The 22,772-nt window shown below is 40.0% G+C and overlaps 1 long non-coding RNA gene across 1 annotated transcript in view; it reads left to right on the top strand.

The window, feature by feature from the left end:
• Positions 1 to 22,175, top strand: part of LOC137154657 (uncharacterized) — a 64,459-nt gene extending 42,284 nt beyond the window's left edge. Inside the window, exon 3 of the long non-coding RNA XR_010920260.1 lies at positions 22,063 to 22,175. This is a non-coding gene — a long non-coding RNA (uncharacterized lncRNA). The remainder of the gene's footprint in view (positions 1 to 22,062) is intronic.
• The last annotated feature ends 597 nt before the right edge of the window (positions 22,176 to 22,772 follow it).

Below are 22,772 nucleotides of genomic sequence, written 5' to 3'. Positions count from 1 at the left end.
ATGTTTCTCCCGTGATTGGGGGAAATAAGAGACAAACCAAGAGAGCATTTCTTGGACAGAGTAGAAGACATTGAGTCTGAGAGGAGAAGAGGGAACAGGTCTGCCATCCTCTTTGTGAGATGCCTGAGCAAGATGCTTTTGAGGGGCCTTCCCCTATCTCAAAAAAAAAATAAATATAAAAAATGACATCAACCACCAAAAGAGAACCTGTTGTGAAGGTTCATGGGGATGGAAAATCCTGGGGACTCTAATGTGGGATAAGCATTTAAGCTTCTGGATGTTTAGCTAGACCTTTTGAGGCCCTGGATTAGGATATTCCTACTTAAATAAAACTCAAATTCTATAATTCAATAATACTAAAATTCATTCCTTGCAATGCACTAGCAGCCCTCTGGCAGCCGGTTGCCTAGCATCCCCTAGACATTGGCTTGTTTGGAGAACTGGCCCTGGCAAAATTTGTAGTGTTGGCAATCCATCCTGCTGCTGTGCTTCATCTGCTCACGTGCTGTCAAAAGCATTGCATTAGAAGAGTGTATTCACTATGGGCAATCACAGGGCAGTAAGAGGAGAGGAGCAGAATAAGATATAAACTGTATAATTTTGTGAGGACACCAAAGAAAGAAATGCACATGGTGCTATGCACAGTCAATATGGGACACATGAAGCTGGTGCACAGCACTGTGCAGTTTAACAAGGGGATGCAAGGAGTTATGAAAGTGGTCGCAGAGGGCAGATAGTATGCGTCAGACTGTATTTTGCTATGCCTGACTCATTACAATATAATGCTGGACGATGCTGTTTGATTTTGGCCCTCATTCCTTCTCTCCCCATGCCTCTTCTGCTGTAGTCGTATTTCCCCCTGAAAATCACTGAATATTCCTGCTTTTGGCCATTTTGTATGTAGTGTTGTTGTAACTGTGTTGGTCCCAGGATATTAAAAAGACAAGGTGGGTGAGGACATATCTTTTATTGGACCAACTTCTGTTGATGAAAGAGACAAGCTCTCGAGCTACATAGAGCTCTTCTTCAGGTCTGGGAAAAGTACTCAGAGTATGCAATAAAAGACCCTCAGCATGCCCACGACACATGACTCAGGCTCATGGGACTTGGGCTATGGGGCTGTAAAATTGGGACGGGTCTCAGAACCTGGTCTCCAGGCCAACCCCAAATGTCTACACTGCAATTTTATTTTCCAGGAGCTCGAGTCAGCTGACCCAAGCTCTGGGACTCAGTGCTGCAAGTATTTTACCACAATGTAATCATACTCATAGTGTCACAGCTAAATACAAGGTGGAACAAATTATTTAGCATATGTAGTTAATACATAATGTAAGGGATTACATAAAGTGAAGTACCCATTAAGTCCTCTGCAGATATAGGACAAAAAAGGGGGTTAATGAGTTACAGATTAGTGTAATAATAAGCCATAAATCCAGTGTCTTTATTAAGACCATGATTGGCAAAGTTATGAATTTAAGATCCCAAACTCATTTTTAAAGGTGTTGTGAAGGTTTCCTTTGAGGACAGGGATTGAGAGGTCAGATATAGTGATCATTTTGTGAAAAGTGTCGCCCACAGGTGACAGGGTGTTTTTGTCTTTTTATCATTTTTCTGTGTGAGTTCATTCGAGAATGTAGTGAGAGTCTTGATTCACCCACACAGTTGTTAGTAGGGCATTTAGTGCACTGGATGAGGTATATCTCATCTTGTGATAAGCATGTATATGACCTATGGATCTTGAAAGGTTTATTGGGGGGGTATCGATCATTGCAGCAGTGGAGATATGTTTGCATCTGGTGCTGCTTGGGGTTGATGAGCCCTTGTCTGTGGGGAGCTTTCTTCTGATGATGGGTTTGGCGAGGTTAGAGGGTTGTTTGAAGGCCAAAAAAGAGGGTACAGGAAAGATTTTTCAGGATGTGGTCGTGATTGAGTATGGACTGTAATTGTTTAATGATACCCCTATGGGCTCCAGTGTGGGGTGGTAGGTAGTGTGCAAACCCAGAGAGCAGCAAATGCACAGCAGCACTGCCCTGTACTCTTGGAATTGAGGGAAATTATAACATCACATGCGTCTTTTAGTATCTTATATTTTTTGGCATCATTATCATTGCAGTTTTTCACAGATCACATCTTGTGCACTTTGCATATATGCCTACAGAAGTGAGAGAAAAGCTTAATAGTATGAGAATAGGTAGCTTATATAAAAAAAATCTTGATTGGTTGGGTTTAATGTGGAAAAGTAGCTCCTTCTGCATTATAGATGGCTTACCAAGAATTGCATATCTCTTCTGGTTTATACCTAATCTGATGACAGCTAGGGTTTTGTTAAGGAAAAATCAATGCTTATGGAGCAATTCACATAGTGAGAAATTGATACACTTGCCCGATCTCATCTGAAGAGGATAATTTTAGCTAACTATAAAAGCTACTTTAAGCTAAAAAGTCAAAGTATATATTTTATATATTCCTTACTTTTGGATGAAAAAGAATCTCCACAGTCAGGCAGGATGGTAACCCTCACTGTTAACCAGTTCTTGTCAGTATAGTAAAAGTAGCACCAAAGCTTAACTAGTAGAAACAGACCTTACTTTTTACATTTTTAAGTCAAATAGCAATCTGAGGTTCAAGTCACCAAAAGAATAACTAGTCAGAGAAATAACCTCAAGATAATAATTTTTAAGCCTAAACAACAAATAGAGATAGAGAAGAATTAATTTTCTAAGAATTCAGCTTTTCCATCTATTTAAAATGACCAAAATGTGACACACAAAATGCCAGCAAATAAAAATATTTTTATCTGAAAATACAGTATCTGACACAGACCTACACAATGACCAAGAAGAATGAGCAATATGTTTCTAGAACACCTTCAATCTATGAATATCAAGGTCCTTTTCAAACATTGTTGAATTTAGTAGTGGAAGCAGGGCCAACCTTACAGGTGGATGCTGGGGTTGACCACCCACAGCATGGCGATCATGGTCAGGAGGCTGCAGATCGGCCATGCCTACCAAGGAGGCGGAGGAGGAGGAAATAAAAGGTGCTGCGGGGCAAGAACCAACCACTCTCATGTGTCCCCTCTCCACCCTCCTGGCAGCATGACACCTGCAGCACCGCCGCAGCTCCTCCTGTTGCTGCTCTGCCTGCAGAGCGGTCACCCACTGCTCAGGGAGCTGTACTTAAAGGGTGCCAAAGAAAGTTTGCTCAGGGCACCATTTCCCCTAAGGTTGGCCCTGAGTGGGAGATCTAGAATTATTATAGTTACCATTTTTAAAATGAAGCACAGATATGTTAAGTGAGCTGTCCCTGGTCATACCAGAATTTTGTTGCAAGGTCAGGAGCAGAACCCACATCCCTTAAAGTGAAGTCCTGTGCTTGAACAACAAAACCATCATTCTGCTCTAGTTTCCTGCTAGCAGAGGGAATGGGTAATGGACTATAGATTGGAACTTTTCACATCAAGGACACCAGCTTAAATTACACCTAATCAGTAGTGACTGTAAAGTGTTCCCATATGACAGTTATTCAGTAAGCCTATGTGAAATAAGTAGTTGATCTTAGCCCAGTTTCCAATCACAAAATAAGCATGAGTCGAGCTGGTCAGAAATTTTCCAACAGAACATTTTTTATATTAGAAAATTCCAATTTGTCTAAATCAAAATGTTCTGGAGGACATGTGCTCTTGTGGCTTCCAGACTCCTGGATCCTTATCTGCCTAGCAGATAGGCTGGTGAGGAGCTACGAGTCTGGAAGTCCTGAAAGCAGGAGCTCTTTGGTAGCTTGCCAGGCAGATTGCCAAAGAGCTGGGGCTCTCAGGCTTCCTAGAAGCACATTTCATGTTGTAAACATGGGACCATTTTGGTGTTTCTGAAATGAAATATTGTGAAATTTCAATTCAGTTAAATTTTTTTTTGAGGTGGTGGCTTTTCATCCCAATGTGAAACAAAAACCTTTTCAACACCTCAAAATATTTTGCAGAGCTGCAATTGTTTCCTGGCCAGCCCTGATTATAAGTGTTACTTATGTAGACTCTTGTTGGTAGCCACAGTAGGGTGGCGAAGGACTGAATGATCTAAGGAGGCCACCTCCGTAGAGGAGGCATTTTAGTTTCTGTCAATTCTTTCCCCACTCTGTGGATGAATAGAAGACTTCAGACTCTAGCATGTGGTTCCTTTGCCATGCCCTGGAACCAAAATGCAAAATGTCTGTTTTCTGACGTTGAATTTGAAATATATATGTTTAAATTGAACACAACCATACACATCTATAAAGGAAGTTTCTTTATATTAAACAAATATTCAATCTAGTATAGTAATTCATTTATTATAATAAAAGTAACAACATGAAAAAGGGGAAAAGAAAAAGACAATTGGTGTAGCATTCCTAATAGCTAAAGCAGATGTCTGGAAGTCAGACTTGCTGTCATGTAACCTATCTGTGCTTCAGTTTCCCCATCAGTAAAGTTAGTTAATGCTTACACACCTTTGTAAACAGCTTTGAGACCACCGGATGGGGGTACCACGTATGTGCAATGTAGTAGTATTCCTTCTAGCTCTTCCACTATCTTCTGTGTGAAGTGGTCAAGATTGGGTAAACCTCTCTGTGCTTCTATTTTCCCCATCTGTAAAATGGAGGTAGTAATATCTACTTCACAATCATCTTGTGAGACTTAATTCCTTATTGGTTATTAAAATCTTTGAGTCCTTATTATAGAAGTGTAAAGTAATAAGGAAGGAAAATGAAAAGGGATTTTCTTCTATCAGTATGTTCAACCTGGCTGGAATAGTTTATGATTCTCAGATACTGATTAGCTGAAAGAAGTGTAATATTAGTGAAGTAATCATACATTCTTATAAAATCAGGTCAATACCCTCAAACACTGCCCAACTATTTACATGAGACGTATTCTAATAACCTAACCAGTTCATTTAGACTACTATGTGACTGTGATATTGTCAACTGGAGGAATGGATTATGAAAGTTGTAAACCCCAGTTAAATTCCTGTCAAATTCCTGTCAAAGACAAATATACTGGATTCATGGGTACTGTATGGTCCTACCCAGAATTAAGGTAAGTGTTCTGGAGACCCCCATTTAAACATCATTCACTGACCCAAATTCTCACATGTATAAAGTATACCATTAATTTCTCCCCATTTTTAGTATTTATTGACCTCTCAAAACCACTTTTCACACTCTCTTGACATACAGAACATCATTTTAAGTGTATCGCAATATTCAGTGTGCTTTCAAATTACACTCCTCCAAATACAAATGTGGTTCCTGTTGTAAAGGTTGTGACTTAAGGTCAAGATGACAGATAGTGCAAAGACACTCAAGCTAATATAGGTTGGAATCCTGAAGGTCAAATATGACAAGAGACAAGTTGTGGTTCTATTTTTCTAAGGTCTGTGATTCAGCATTGACCTATAATAGTTTTCATTGGCATGATGGGAACAAGGGGTGGACTTCCGTTAAGTTCAATTCAGTACATTACATTAGCTAGAGTGCAAGTGTCACCACTGTCCTTTCATGGATGGAATATCAGCCCTCTTCAAGTATATGCCACCATTTATTCTTCAGTAGCTGGTCTACGCTAATGCTGGTGTTTAGAGGTAGTTGAATCATGACAAAATATATTAGCAAATATATTTTGGATGGTAATTTTTTCCCGTCATAAGAGAGACATTTTCTCCATCATATATTATTGATAGAAAATTTGACCATCTGTAGAGCTGGTTGAATAGAGATAAAAATTAATCATTTGAATAAATGTATCAAAAACATTAGGATCACTTATCACCACAAAAAATTCAACCACTTCTTTTGTAAAAATCTATTTATTTAGGAAGTTAACAGGTTTACAAATCCTTTGCCATATAAATATCAGAGATAAAATGGTAATCATCACAACAGTGAGCTTTAGTTCAGAAAAATATTATACAGTCATATCAGATCTCTCTATTCAACACAGCGTTACCATATTGTAGAGTGAGCTTCTTTACACCAACCACAATGTGGTGTTTCTGGTGATTTTTATTAAACTGAGTGAAACTTCTGATTATTAATTTCTCAATCCAGGCAGTTATATCAAACGTTAATATTCAAAATTTAGACAGATATGCTGGGTTTTTTGCAGGCTAATGTTTTTGTCTCGGTATCTTACATCAATCATTTCTACTAGCAATACTAGAATTCTTAGCTCCAATACTAGTTGCTTGTGCAGAGAGTTAGAGCTAGACAAAATTTTTCAGATAATTTTTTTTGCCAGAAATTGCAGTTAGGCTGACCAAAACATTTTGCAAATTCACATTGAAATCACCAAATTCTTTTTGTCAAGAAAAATAGCAATATCTTGATTTTTTTTTTTTTTCCCCCCAGATATTTTTTAAACCAAATGTTTAGTTTTTTTTTTTACTCAGAATGATTTATCATTTTGAATTTAATCTTAATTTTATTTTTAAAAAGGTTACAAATTCACAGTAAAATATTTTGGTTTGGGTTGAACAAAACTTTTCAACCCAAAACAAATTCTTTTTGGTGGTTTGGTTTGGCCAAGAAACCAAAATATTACTTATTCACACAGCTCTGAAGGATTTATCTTTAATTACAAATGACAGTTTTTCAAAACACCTATTTAAGCATGTAAAAGGAGATAAAAATTGGATTTATGTTAATCTAAGAGATTAAATTAGATGTAATGGCCTCTTGGGATCGATAATTGACAGATTAAAATCCAGCTTTTTCTCAAGACCTAAAAAAAAAAAAAAAAAAAGGTTTACAGTCCTCAAGTGGGATATAAAATTATTTCTCTTTGGTGGGGAAGGTGCAGAACTAACTCTTGTTCTGACCCATATGGAGAGCTTTAGCTCCTTATATGCATTGCCATAAAAAAGAACCACCACTGAACCGCCTATCTTAATAAACATATTTCCAAAATCAACGAGAGTTCTGTAGCACTTTAAAGACTAACAAATTTAATTTCAGTAGGCATAAGCTTTTGTGGGTTGCACCCCACTGCCTCAGATGCAGTTGGTAGAAATAATATAGCAAATACAGGCAACATATATATGGTAGGCAACATATACATATCTAAAGGCATAGACAACAATGCGGTAGGTGGATGAAAGCTGGGTACTTGAGGCCTAACCATTTGACAACCATTGAGTAGGAGGTGAGAATGGGTGATCAGAGCAACTTACTTCTTGTAATGAGAGAGCCATTCCAAATCTCTGTTTAAACCCAGTTTGAATGTCAAGTTTGCAGATAATTTCTAACTCAGCAGTTTCTCTTTGAAGTCTGTTTTTGAAGTTTTTGTTTTTGCTGTATACAGACTAACACGGCTACCCCCTGGAGTATTTCCAAAGTAATTCTTATATTCAGGAAGAAGATACTTTCTTTGATATCTGGTAAGAATGTCCAAAAGTAGGTAAATTCTGATTGCTTATTCAGTGTTCATGGGCTTTTTGGTTTGTATTACTGAATTTATACTGCTCCACTAACTTTTATTAGTACTTGTGGCCTTCCCACAAAAGGCTTTCACATTAAAGAACTGATTGGCCTTATCACTCATCTGATTGCACCACGATGCTCTTTAGCTGATTATCAGAAAAAAGAAGAGACCCAGATATGATTGTGTAGATATAAAGTATCTGGGAAACACTTTTTATGGTAAAGTTTACAGATAGAAATCACTAAGGCCCAAAAAATCTTTTGACTGTTTGTTCTGGCTCCCTTTTTGTAACGTCACTGGGATAATTCCTGAATAATATCAAGACAGCAAGGTAAATATAGTTTTTACTTTATTATGTACAAGATCAACAGATATTTTTATTTAAATGTTTTCTGCTCTCATTCTTGCCCACCAGATGTATGTATACACACATTGTACTGTAACTCTCACTTTGTAATTTCTTTCCCACATTGGTTTGCATGGTCATGTGTGAAATATGCAATTTTTTTATATATGGGAGTGTAAACCCCACTCTGGTAGTGAGACAGTTAAGAGGTCCCTGAAAGCTTAATTAATACACCTGCTTACCCCCGGAGGGGTATTTGTTGATTCTGGACACTTTGTGATCAGTGTAGATACCAGTGAGACATGGTATGCCCGATTTACAGATCAATAAGGTTTAATGTGCAAGGTTTTCTATAAATATACTAGTTAGATGCAAAGCCTAAAATTAACTACAATATATCATACTCACTAAGCCTGGAGAGCTAAGCAGTCACTCAGAAGGCTGTATACAGGAACGGCTGCCAGGGGGTCAGTGGATCCTCTGGTCCAACCGGCAGCACCTCCTGCAGAGTCAGGTGTTGATGGAGTGCCCTTCTTTGTCTAAATGATGATTACTTATACCCTTCCATAAACAATCTTAACCTAATTATCTTTCATTATCATATATGCTAATTACCTACATTGGGTTTCCACCCTTAACTAGATTCCATTCTCACCATAATAATTGGTGTTGTCAAAACAACATCTGGTGATAGGAGGGGCGGAATAAAAATATGCCCCTTGGCAATAAAATAGTGCACCCCAGATGTTCAAGGATAACTTGTTCCCATCACTGTTATCTGTGTGCAGCTGCAAGCATACAGTATCTGTATTTTGTCTTATTTTGTGCCATGGTGTGCAGAAACTGAGACATCTCTAAGTTTATTCAGTCTCTGCCAATTGGAAGATGTCATGCTACCGGGGTCAAAATAGCCAAGCAAGCAACTGAAGCTATGCTAGGCCTGTAGGACAGTGGTCAAGCAACTCAAATTGTACTGGGTCTCCAACAGTATTAAGTAAGTCAATTAGCAGGCCCACCTGGAAAGGAGTCAGTTTTCCTTAAAAGAGAAAGTCCAGTTAGAGAGCGACCCAGCAGGTTAGAAGTTCCTCCTTTCTGCAATGGTCTTATAGAAGTCAGGAGAATTGGGTAAAGCCACAGGAGGGTTACAATATAGGGGCAAGACTGCAAGAAGGCAGTCTGGGGGTGCTGGTGTTAATCTGAGGAGCACAGCGTTGGGAAGACTTTTGAAGAATTCAAGTTCAAGCCTAAGAAAGGTGGAAATGGGGTTTGGTTTGTACTTCTGATTTGAAATTTGTCAGAGAACTCCAGAGGGGAACCCGTGAGGAATAGGTGCAGCCTGAGAGGAACACGATGTGATGTCCACCCCACACAAGGCCTGAAGTAGTTAAGGAGGCTAGATGGGCCAATTAACTGCCCAAACTGCACCTGAAGGAGGAGCCAGGGAGCAGGGATTAATTAGAGGAGGCTTAACTGGACAGAAAGGTGATGCCTGTATAAAGCCCAGAAGCTGAGAACCGGGTGCTGTGGGGAAGTAGTCTGCAATTACTCCTTGGGAGGAGGGAGTTTGGGCTATAAAACTCAGAGGGGGAGAGAGGCAGAGAGGTAAGAAAGGCAGCAAGGCATGGGATAGTGCAGACCTTGGTTGTTGAAGACCGGGCCCCTGACCTGGAACTCAGAGTAGAGGGCAGGCCCCGGTTCCCCTACCAGCCACTAGGGAAGTGGCACAGACCGGGCAGTGGAGAGTGGACTGCCTGCAACAGTTTGCCGCCAAAGACTTTGATATCCTGGAAGGGAAGGACCATAGTGATCTGTCCAGAGGGTCAAGTCACAAAGAGGAAGCTGCAGTTCTTAGAGGCAAAGGGGCGTCAAGGTGAGAGAAGAGATGGGTGGACCACCAGAGGAGGGCACAGCACCTGAAAGGAGCTAATCCCCAGAGTGGTCAGGAGGAGGTATCCCAAGCAGTGAGTGGACCCCATGACATACAGGTATGCAGTGAGCCCTGGAAGAGCTTGTGGGAAAGTCTTGTGGACAGGCCAAGGTAGGAAGAGGCCCAGGGAGGCAGAAAGGAGGTCTGAGTTAATGGACCATAACAGCTTTCTAGAGGGTCCCTGGACTGCAACCTAAAGGAAAGAGTAGGGTTGCGAACCCTTAGATTGTCCCGAAGTCTCCAGGAATTAAAGAATAATCTTTAATTAAAAATTGTCATGTGTTGAAATCTCCAGGAATACCTCCAACCAAAATTGGCCATCTTAGGAGAGGTGAACCTGGTTTCCCCTACTGACTACTGGAAAAAGTGGTGCAAAAATCCTGGAGTGGAGGGAGTGCTGAATCAGGGCTCAGTCCGGCAGCCTCAAGTCAAGTCTATTGCCCATTGTTTGTTTGCACTCTGTTACCCCACAAGGGGAGGTTACTTCTTCCCAAGTGTATGTAATAAAAGATCTGGTGGAAAGTTTAAATTACAAAGCTTGGGAAAGGCCATGTCTAGAGAGAGAAATCTTTGATTTCACAAACAGTGAGAATCTGCTGTGAACTGTCAAAATGAACTATTAGTATGCTGTGTGGTTTGTGGGGAAAGCAAGGAAATCAGATTTCTGCAATTTAGCAAGGTTTTTATATTGGTCTAATTGCTATTGCTGTGCAAATGAGTCTCTGGTGAGTTCAGTGTTTGTTGCTTCAGGAAGGGGATCGGGGATACTCAGTATATTTTATTATATGCATAACCCCAGGTGACCCATGACTTCCTCATGCCCCTCTCTGGCAGGAGGATCCTTGGATGTGGGTAGTCCTTTTACTGGGTTCTCTGCCTACAAACTCCTGAAGGTACTGCAATTAAGAGCATAATACCCACAGAAACTTTCTGGGCAGCCTGCAGGTATAAAGTCTCTAAATCCTCTCCTATTGCACCCAGCTTGTGGGCTACTAGCTTGCAGGATGTAACACAACTTGCCCTCATTGCCTGTCAGTTGCTTAAATGATTGGCATTTACACTTGTCCTTAAGGATCCCAGGGGGGTTTCTTCTCCTAGAGGAACCGGAGATTACTTGGTTATTGTTCGCATAGTAGAATGCTTACATAATGTCTTGTAAAGGGGGCTGGAGGTATTAAAATTCTGGAGGTTGGAGAGGCATCTGCTGGGAAAAGATAAGATATAAATTATATTTCAGATGTGGTTCCCTGTTCTGTGCTTTTAACACTGACACGTTAGAGGAACTTTGGGATCAATAACATTTATGTTCTGACTTCCCAGAATAGCTCTTCTCCTGTTTAGAAGCACCCCCATAGCTGTTGTCATTTTACCGTTCGGCCTCCACTCAACTGCAAAAGAACAAAACTACCTCTGACCTAAGCCTGTCTTTTTCTGTTTGTTCAAAGAAATTAGCATGATTAGATCTAAATAATATCAAGGCAGATAGAAATACTCTCTATGAAATATTACAAAACCTGACTTTTCAGCACCAGAATGTCCAAATTATGCAAAATAGTGCCTCTTTCATCCAAAAATTCCTCTAGGAATATATTGTGCTGAGATTTCATCCTGCCTAACAATCGCTACTTAACACTGGGGGATTTTTCTTCTCATGTGACTATTGGAGCCTTGTGCGGAAGCTAACCCAATCTACACCCTTCTCTCATTTTAAACTGCAAGATCAGAATTTATACCAGTACCTGCCTTCCTAATCTATTATATTTGTCATTGACCCAACTACTCAGAAACATGGAAGAGGTGTAATCAAAGACAGGCCATGGATAATGGGCCTACTCCTTCTCCATCTGCTGCCAGTGACAAGCCTTCCACTAGCACCAATGCTGCTTGTTCCTTAAAACACCACTAGTTTGTTCTTCATAAATTGTGTTCCTCAAAGAATATCCCTTATGATATTAAATGTAAGTGCAGCAGGGAATGATTTTAATGATTTTATTTATCAGGATTCATTTCAGTTTCATTACAGCCACATTGTAAACTAAAGGACATCCTTCTCCTCTGTGTGTACTCTTTGAAGACTTAATTTTTCCAGAGACCACTTGAGTAACAAAGAGAGATGTAAGTTAAGTGATTAAAATATGACAAGGGAAAGTCAGAATGAATCCGAGCACCCATCACTCTGCCCAGCGTTTTGCTGAAGTTGTCTGAACAAGACATAATTATGTGAGCTGGTCTCTTCAGGGCACTAACTGTATTTCAGTCAAGGGCAGACTGGCAACACTGCTCCTGAACTGCTACTGGTCTGCAGCCGGGTGTTAACAGCATCGAAAATAAAAATTACATATCTACAAATGAAATCTCACACTGGATATATGTAAGGAGTGGACACACTATTTCAGCTTTAGCCTCTCATCACTTCCAAACCCTTTAGGAGATATTATGGTTAGCAGCAGATTTGAAAAACTGTTTCTATTTGTCTAGGAAAAGGAGACTTTCTCAGTGTCTTTCAAGGGATTTTTTTTCCTATCAGGAATTTCAAGGAGGCACTTAACGACAGGAACTCAGTCTTCAGTTTCCAGTGTAGTTGCTTCTCTGTCTCTCACTTTGGATGAGGAGGCCTGAACTGTTTGTTTCCTTGAAAGAAATTAAGATAAACTGAGTCAAAAACAGAAAATCCTGTCTGAGACTGAGGATCTAAAGCTCTATAGTATTGATTCTCTTCTATATAGGTTTTACATCACATTTGTTGCAGTAGTGTCTGAACGTCTATGGACAGTTCATTAAACAATATGGCTACAGACCTGTCACATGTAGGTTGTTCTTTCATCCTCTCCCCAGAAGGAGAAGTGTGTGCAATGGAGTGTCTTGTTGGTAGGATTTCTTTATTAAATAAATAATACCTGTTGCTATGTGTTTGTGATGATCCTTAGTGTGACAGACTGACGATATCCTGAACAGTATTGAATTAATATAAACTTTATTGAATTACCTTTCGGGCACATTGTATTAAAAATGCAATTGTGTATGGGGTGGTGTGGCATTTCATGTAACTTCTCCAGTAGGGAGGGAGAAGCTAGCGTAGTTTCTCCTTTGAATCCACACGCTGGTGAGGTCCACATATACTTGGAATCTCCAGTGACCAACTGACACAGAAAGGGTTTTTGGATAAATACCTGATTTTAAACTGGCTCATGGTCACCTTCACATTCCAGCAAATGGACTCCATCTCTGCTCCATGAAGAGCCCTTATCCATTGGGAAGGTTGGAAGGACTGGGTCTTCTGAAGCCTTGTCAAACTAATTGCTAGTTCTGAACTGAAGCTATAAAGAACTTGTAACCACAGTTAATCCATTTGAGTGTGGAGGTTGAAGGACCACTCCTGCCAGAACGCATGTTAAGGTAGTGTCTAGTAAGCTTATTGGTATGCGTGTAGGCTTTTTATTGTTTTTAATGTTTTCTCTGTAGTGCTTATCTTAAGAATAAAGTAGGCTTGCATAGGAAGTACTGTGTGGTACCTTATAACTGTAGCAATGACACCTGTTAACAGTCACTGAAGAAAAAGCCAGCAGGTGTCCCTGGGAAACTTGTCTATGTTGGGAATAACACTGTGAAGGAAGGGAACTGTGCAGCCTGGAAATACCCCGGTCAGATCTGGAAGCCTGGGGGTTGGTGCCCTTGCTGGACCACTGTGGGGAAATACAGATGCAGTTACCCTGAACTGTGAAACTCTGTTCCTGGGGGAGTTCATTCCAGTCTCAGTCCACACCTGGCGAGGGTTCTGTCTTCCACACAAATGAGCTTTATTCTAATTGTTGAGAGTTCCATTGTGCCAAAGGAGCAAAGTTGTTGACCACAGTCTTTGTCCCAGAGCTTTAGACAGTCTTTTAGGTGTCCTGGGTCCAGGTCACAGAGCACTTTGAAGATAAGGCCAGAGACCTTGAACTTGATTCAGAATTCTATGGGAAGCCAATGTAGAGTGGAGGGACAGGTTTGATGTGCTCATGGTAGACTGTGTTGCTGAGATGTGCTACAGTGTTTTATATTAGTTAGTTTCCCAAGTGCTAAAGGTTTTGTGCACAGGTATATCCCATTGCTGTAGTCCAAGCTGAGAGGTAAAAAAGGCAGGAATAATTGAGGCCTTAATAAAAAATAAATTGTATTTTTCCCACTTTGCATTGCAACAGATCCAGTGCTTGATCTTCCTCTAGCTTTTTCTAAATCTTCTGTTTTCTCAAGCAGAAAATAATTTCTTCCAAGACCTCTGTTCTTTGCATCACCTGTTTGTTCTATATGCTTTACTTTGTTTTTAAAACTTCCAGAATGATATCCTAGAGAGGATGAAGACCTGGCCTCAATTATTCCTGCCTCCAACACTTGAGCTGGTAACCGTTTGCAGTAAGGGTGAAGGCTAAACCACTTGACTGCCAATAGTCCTCCAAAGCCTTTCCACAGTTCCTCCATGTACCCAGAAGGACAGACAAATATTCTCTAATTCAGTGGGAAATAATCACAGAGCAGCACAAAGAGGCATGGAGTATGACCCCAAAAGTCATAGCGACACACACAGGTAAGCACAGCACTAGTGAAGACACAGTAACTTGAGTATGGCTTTGCAATGTGGCTGCTCATACCTTAGCTAAGCTAACACAGGAGCTCAGATCCAGTTGCTGGCAGAGAAGACATACCCTTTATCTAGCTGTTTATGCTTGTTCACCTTTTTACCCACTGTTAAGGGAATTCTGGTTGAAGCTTCTCCTAGGTGCAATGCTACACAGTGAAAGCTGCCTTTTGGTGGCTATTTCATCCAGAATTAAAAAGTCCTACAGAGATGAACAAATTCTTACAACTGCAATTGACTAAGCCACTGTAAGAAAAATTCATAAGAGAAAATCCTTACACATGATGCATTAATCTCCCTCACAGCATAATGCAAAATCTTTAATTACAACTTATGCAACTTGCAAATATTCAGACTGATATGTGAACAGGTGGAGCTTGGCCTGTTTTCTATGTTTGAAGGAGGTGGGGGGATATCAGGCTATAAACATCATTGGAGTGGCTTACATCCCTTGAGGCACAGGGAGGGTAGCGTGTGGTGTTCCTTACATCTGACACAAGGAAGAGTAATGGAGAACCTCTTTGCATACACTATGTCCCCTACATGCCTGGCCCACAGCCCAGTGATTAAGGATTTGCAGTATCAGGCTCATCTGTCAGTTTATAATCTGTCACTAATTCATGGCCTGACCAACCACATAGTTTATTCTAATCCCTGATACAGGATTTTAATTTTCCTTCCTTTTTATTATTTAAGATTCTTTTTTAGTCTTTTTGGGCCTTATACATTTGAAAACTAGAGTGCTATGACATGGATTTCTTCCCCCCCCCCCCCCCCCCCCGAGGTTTGAATGCTGCACTATCTGTTCTGTGTGCTCTTCCCAAAAATATTCCTTATGGAGACGGGCATTATCCAAAGTAGGTATCATTACAAAATCAATGAAAAATAAACTGATTTACCAAAAAAGAATACTTGCAATTTCTAGTTCTGAATGCTGCAGCCACAGAGTGATTTAAAATATGTTAACACTTAACAAAATTGCCCCTCTAAAAGTTCAACATTTGTGTAATAAAAATAACTTCAGTGGGTTTCGTACCCCCACTATAGCCATAACATGTTTTCAGAGTGATGTTAATCCAACTGATTATAAATAGATTTTACACTTGATAGTTTCCCTTCTCTTTGGCTCAGTCGTCTGAGCTGGATGTTATTGAGGTGACCAGGCTCTGGTGACTACAAATGATGTGCTGCAAAAGAACAAGCTAGACTCAGATGAAACTTTTTCTCTTTCTATTCATTTCAACAAAGCAATACTAAGAACAATATCAATCAAGGTTGAGCTGTCCCCACCTATTTCAGAGTCGCTTGAGAAAAATGAAAAATGGATTTATTGGGTTTGAGGAAGTTGGAGAGCCATTGTGGTGGATGAAAAACTTGATGCTCACAACTTTGTAAAGGGGATATTCTTGATCGTCTCAATCCCTCTATCACCATGCCAGGCTTCCTAGCTGTCTGTGCATCCCATTTGTAAGCTGCCTCCTAGCTTTTAGACCTGTTCCACTGAATCTGTCTCCATGTTCCCCTGGATTCCTGCCATTCACACTCCTCTTCTAATCTTTGTTGCTTGTCAGTCACTTTCCCAAGACTGCACAGAGAGGGTCATTTTCTCCTTTCTGCCACAACAGTTATCTTGAATTATTTTCTTGGTCCTGCTGAGATGCTGAGTCACTTTTCCTGCTTAAATCTTCATTTTCACTTTAGTTTATAATCACTGTTTTGTGATAATCTTGTTTTATGGAGACCCTACATAAAGATTGCAGACAGGAAATAGTTACGGGCAAAGTTCTTTCTGATCTCTCCCACTAAAGAGAGTTTGTGCCCCCAGCCTGTTGGTCCATGCAATCTCCTCTCAGATTTTCTCTTTTATCGATGTACTGATCTGAGTCTTGTCCCTGGAAATGCAAGAGTTTTGTGGAAGTAGTACAGGTTCCTTTCTCTAGGAAAATAAATTTTTTAAAAATCATAATTACTTGCTTATACCCTAATTAGTATCTTTGACATAAAACATTTTATATGCAACAAATGTAAAATACATCATGATACCCACTATAGAATATGAAACTGTAAGCCTTGCTCTGAGCCTGTCTGTCTTGTGTATGAGATGTATGTGTTACAAAAGAATCTGTAATTGTTGGGATCCCTCCTTCATGCATGTTCCATTTCAATAATATGAGATTTAAATGCTAGGATCTTTGTAACTGTACAATTACACCATGAGTGCTTACATAATGGGGCTGTCACTCTACATTAATGAGAGATTTATCCATATTTTGAAAGGTGAAAATTATTCAGTATTTGTGGGCAGACTGTTAAACTCTTTATAATGTAAAGGGCCAGTTTGCAGCTGTTCATGCATTTTCTTTTATAGTGTCATCAGAGTCACTTCCTGCTTGCTGTATCTGACAATAAAAAAGAAATTATCTTCTGTTATTTGTGTTCAGTTCCAGTTAAAGCGAATGGCCGTACAGTTCCACCCTTATAAAGAACAACAATTTGCTCCTATAATATGTTTTAATCTATGTGAAAACTTGGGTGTGCAGTTTGCCATTCCAGAAATTACAGCTGGTGTGTTGCGGTGTTTTAGGAGTTCTGTTCTGATGCCTTGAGCAAACTTATTCTGCTCAACGCTGTGAGAAAATACATTCCCGCAGTGAAATCCTTGATCCATTGAAGTCTATGGAAGTTTTGCTGTTGACTTCAATGGGGCCAAAGATTTCACCCCTGATCCTTCTCCGTTTCTACATCAGTGATTGACCTTTGCCATTTTGGATGAATTGATCCCCCTTTTCTTTTTGATGTTATGCTTGATTAATCTTGCAAGCAGGCCTCAGCTGTGTAGTGAAAGTGGGAACAGCACCTTGAGAATAGCAACTTAAACCAGTGAGTGCCACTGCTGTCTACCCAGACAAGGTGACTGGCAATATATATGACATTTAAATGCATCTAACTGGCCTCTGATTTTGTCTTACTGACATTTTGTTTGTATCTGGCTATGCCTGCAAAATTAGGAGCACATTGATTTTTTGCACATGCAAAATGGAGCTTGCAAAAGAAGTGGTGACTGAAAATTTGATTTTTTGCTGATGTCTATCTGTATTTATTTAAGATCTCTGGTTAAAAGAAAACAAAAAATGTATCCTTAAACAGCAGTGGAACCAGTCTTAACTTCAGTGAGGATGAGGAGTAAGCATGAAAACAGTGGTGCTAATTTGATGGTGGGTCCCTTGGTAGTGAGTAGTTTGATCAAGTCACTGATAGGCCCCTTAGGATATGCCTGCACTGCACACTAAGTCTGGGCTCTCACTCAGGTTTCACCTTGAGTCTACTCCTCTTGTCCACACACAAATCAATCTGACTTGGGTCAGTAAGCATTCACCACCCAGTCCTAGGACCCTGTTTGGAGGGGCGGGTCGAAGCAAGAGTCCCACTGAGACTCTGATCCAAGCCCTGTCATTTCTGCAGTGTGAATACAGGTGTGCATAGTGCAATATGGATGCATTAGGTTGGCTGTGAGACCAAGCTCCTGCAATTGTAAACCCAGGTTTACAATGCAGTGTGAACACTCAAGATGGGCTTGGAAACGGAGTCCATATGCCCAGGTCCTACAGAGCTCAGCTGCCAGTGTAGTGTAGACATATCCTTAGTGATTCTAGGTGCTGGAGGCCTCTTGGTGATCTATGGCAGAAGCTTATTGTGGGTATTGGCACAACTGTTAGTGGCGATATTTCAGAGCTCCCATTGGGCACCTTGTTAACCAATGGTGCAGAGGGTTTATTACTAGGCCTTTAGGTAGCTGGTGACACTCCCAGTGGAGACAGGACTACTGCAGTGGGGCAGTTCACTGGGAAGCTGCTAGGTGCCTTGATGGTCAGTGGTGAATATAGCCAATGGTAGGACCTCCATAGCTAGTGGTTTGGCAGGGGAACTGGCTGGGCAGCCCTGGGTGGCAGATGGAACAAAGGAAAAAGTTGAGTTCCTATTTGGTGGCTAGTAGTTTGCTAGAAGTTTGATGGAAGGTCTATCCTCTCTTCTCCTGTTCTTAAAGAGCATGTCAGACTTAGTGCCAGTACAAGATAAAATCCTACCACTCAGGGACAGCAGGGAGCAAGAATAAGGTGTGACCTTGATATAGAAAACTAATAGTTGCTAGATGGCTCACCTTCTAAACTCTAGGAATTAACTTAGAAAATAAGAGTTTTTGTATATAATAACTTCTTCAATATCAGAAACAATTTGCTCCAGTATGTCACTTAACGTCATCAAAATTTCTTCAACTATAGCCATTTAGTAAAATAAGGAGCACCACTTTTCTGTGTGTTCATTTCCAGCAATACTTGTGTCCAGTACCACCTCCTGTTAGAAAAGAGTTCTAAGCTGGATTTGTTGGGGGGGAAAGGAGAGTTGGGGAGGATTTGGACCTTTTGTAAAGCATTAACCATCTCTATCCTGAGACATTTCCTGTACATTTTCAGATCTGTCAAGACACGATGTTATTTGTAATGGTGCTGTTGTACCATGCATGGTGCCTGGGGTCACGTGCAAAAGGAATGAGGTCTGAGTATTTCAGATAAGGGAACAAATCTCATGGGTATTCTTTACTTCTTGAATCTGGCAATCTGTCACTGACTGATTCCACATCAGACTAGCTCATTTCCACTCTGCATCCAACCTCTCAATGGAGCTGATGCAATCATAGTACTTCTCCACTTTGCAAATTCAAAGCCTTTTCCTTTGCTATGTAGCATGCTCCTGCTGTCTATTCTTAAAAATCACTTTCCTGCCACTCTCAAAGGAAGGACCAAGATTGCAACAAGCAAATTACAACAAGAACAAGCTGTCCTAGTGCTGAATTTTTTTATTTCAATGTAATGGATTTCCATTATCAGGCCAAAAAAAACACCAGGTACTGATTTGAGAGCAGTTTAGGTCCCATACATCATTGCTGCCCCTCACTGAGTGACTAAAATGTGGAAAGGGGCAGTCAGAATAAATTTAGGTTTTTGCCTTGTTAGAACAGGAACTGGCTTATGTATGCTGGTCCCTTGAGGAACTACAATAATTTCATCAGGAGCTTGAATAGCAGAACCTTTGCCTGTGCAGCTGCTGTCAACTTTTTAGATGAGGTTAAAGGGTAAGAATACAAATTACATATTTAAGAATGAAAGTTTATTATTAAGCTTGTTTTACTTCCTTCTGCTGCATGGATCAAGGAAAATGCCTAGGATCTGATTAAGAAAAAAAGGAAAGTTAACCATTTTAAAATAACAATAAGAAAGTGAACACAGACTTCAAGACAATTCTAAGCGTTTCCTAACCACATTTTAATTCTATCTGTGAATCTGTTTGGAAAGATAAACCTGTTTCTGTCCCAGAATAACAAGGTATGCAATTTGTCAACTGATCCTGAATGTCCCGTGTACTCTCTCAATGTTATTTGACAAAATATTCTCTCTCTCTTCCATTGGTGGTTAAAAGCTCTCTCTGTGCCAACACTGCCATAATGAGCTCTACCTGTGCCAATATCGCCTTTTTGTGCTTGATAGCTGGAATGGTTACTTCAGAGCTGGCAGGGCCTACCTCCTCCATGGAGGCCAAGCTGCATATAACAAGAATTCACAAAGAGCGAAGGATGTTTGTTTTAGTTTTCTATTAATTTAACAAAAGCATGTAGAGGAGCAGATCTGAGCAATATCACTTCTGTGTGTGTGTGTGTGTGTGTGTGTGTGTGTGTGTGTGTGTTTTCTAGTTGAGCTCATTCAACATCCAAAAACGTTGCCCACAAAATTCTTCATCATGGGAGAGATAAGAGGAGAAGATGTGCTTGCTGTACTGCCAAATCTGGGTGAACACTGCAAGCTGTTCTCCATAAATGTTCAATAGAATTCTAAAAGAAATTTGACTTGAAATGTATTCTAACCACACCCCCTATTTGGTGTTCACTTCCCATAGATGTTCCTGCAAATGTGTTTACCAACAAGACTGTTCACCATAACAACTTTTTTAAAGAGAAATTGCAAAATATTTTTGGAAAGCAAATTTTCAGTTTATAGTTATGCAGATTCAGGACAGAAATCTTCATGGGATAATTTCTAGCTAATGACGTGCAGGATGATTTCTCAAGGGTTGGTTGATGTAGTAATTTAGATGTGTTTGAAGTATCTAGCAGGAATAAGAAGAAACCTTTTAATATTAGTACCTCTGAGCTGCTTCAACAGGAAAGTGATCTTGGGCTCTGTTTTGGTTCTTGTGTCGGGCATTGGCACTGATTATCTTTTTGTAGTACTGGTGAACTGATGGAAGTGGGATTATTCCCAGCCAATGGGGTAATGAGGGTGTCATTGACGATTAGTGTGCTGAGATCCAGTAGTTTCTGTAAAGTGTAATGACAAAATTATGTTAGGAAGTAAAATCCAGAGCCACCCTACAAGTATTGCCTTCAGTTGTGCTTTACTTTTGACCTATCTAGAAATTGAGTCTTGGGGAAAGACCAGGAACATCATTAAATTTACTAGACTTATCTCTGACTCAGGCCTGCAGTTGTCATTCTTCAGTAAACCTGAGTGTCTAAGCCCATGAGTCTTTAATATTTGGAGTTCCTACTACACTTTCCTTCAAGGTTTGGGATACCGTTTCCATGGTTATTGTACCAACACTACAGATTCTGGAGGCAGTCCTGACTTGATGTGTTACCTGATCGTATCATTTCTTTGTTCCATGTCCCCATTTGTAAATGGAGGTTAATAATCCTTATACATTTCTTTGTAAAGCACTTTTGATATGTCCAGATGAACAAAAATATTGAGATTTCTATAGGTGCCAAGTAAGACTAAGTTGTCCTATGGGCTCCTGGTAGAATTCTGGATTCAGAATTGGATTCCATTCAGTTTTTAAACTGTGGTTGGCAAGAGATAATGTTGATGTGGAAGACATATTTTATAAAATAGGGTGGCTTAAAATCTGCAGAGACCTTTTGTATAATGGTGGTTTAAGTGGAAGCCTTTAGCATATGGCCCTACAGTGTACCTATAATCGGAACAATTGCCATATCTTTGGAAGATCTTACTGTATTAAGTTCATGTATCATTGTGGACTAGGGATTGTATATAATTCCATGGCAAGGGATGGGGACCATACCCCTCCAGGAACTAAGAACAGTGCGGGGGCGGTTAGGCAAATTCACTCAGGTTGTAACACATTCAGGGAGCTACTACCACCTGGAGAGGCTTGCATATACTGGTTCAAACTGGATTCTCTAGGGATCAACAGATGAAGAAGGGACTTCTGGATAAAAAACCTAAGTTTATACTGATTCTGGGCTTCTTTCTGATCCAGCAAATGGACAGTATCTTCTGTCTAAGAGGGGACCCAGTCTTCCTTCAGAAGGGTTGGAAGGATTTTGGCCTACCAGGACCATATAAGATTGATAGGTAACCTCTGAAAAGCTTTGATAATGCATGTAAGCTATTCTATTGTTTTAATATGGACCACAGAGGAAGAATACAGGTACAGTTACCTTGAACTGTGACAAAGCAAACAAATGTAGACTGGACCCACTAGTACAGTGTCCTTACTTGTATAAAGATTATACTTAATGATAAGCTTCCTTTTAAAATAAGAACCACAAAAGGATAAATATAACTATTAATCTTTATAATATATACTCTTCTAAACCATACTTTGATTTTAAATTAATAAAATATTTTTCTCAACATTTCATACAGTGTACTGCGAAAGTTTATTTTCTGAAGTTAAGAGCATGTGAGAAAGCAGAGAGCAAAGAACAGCAGCAAGCTTGTTTATCCAATCTGGTATGTACAGTTGCTGAGGTCAGAGCATGTTTGTATCTGCATCTCCATTTATGCAAAACATTTCAAGCAGAAGCCACCAAAAAAAAAATCCATAAAATGTATTTAAAAAAAAAAAAAAAAAAAGCTTTCAGAGCAGATGCATGGTACTGTGTATACTTTGACAGAGTTGCCTCGTTCTGCAGTGCACATAACCGAGTGACCCACTGAAATACTGTCATAAAGAAACAAGATCTTGAAGAGCTGTCACATTTCAGAAAAATACCTTGAACCTATTCTTGTGTCTTATCTGGTAGACAGTGATGTGAGAGATGCACCATGTGACAGCAATATTGTGCTAGTGTTGAACAGAAGTCAGAATCCCAGCTGCAAAACTCGACCAAATAGATACAATTTCTATATTTAAAAATGGGGCACATGTTTTTAAATTGACTCACTTTTATACACACATGCTTCCTGCTACTGTGGGCAATCCTAGGAGTTGCAACGATTCCATGGCTGCACAGGAGTTCAGTTATCAGCAGACATGAAATCCAGAATTTTCTGCTCTTTTTTTATCCTCTATCTCTGAAGCTAAAGTAGAATTTCAATTACATGCAGTGATGCTAGGATGGCATCTAGAATAT

This window comes from Emydura macquarii, unplaced genomic scaffold (genome assembly GCF_026122565.2).
Source record: "Emydura macquarii macquarii isolate MOO-44397 ecotype Brisbane River unplaced genomic scaffold, CSIRO-AGI_Emac_v2 contig_1263, whole genome shotgun sequence".
NCBI lineage: Eukaryota > Metazoa > Chordata > Testudines > Chelidae > Emydura > Emydura macquarii.
Note: the sequence above shows the minus strand (reverse complement) of the source record. Positions and strands in the feature narration are given on the sequence as shown.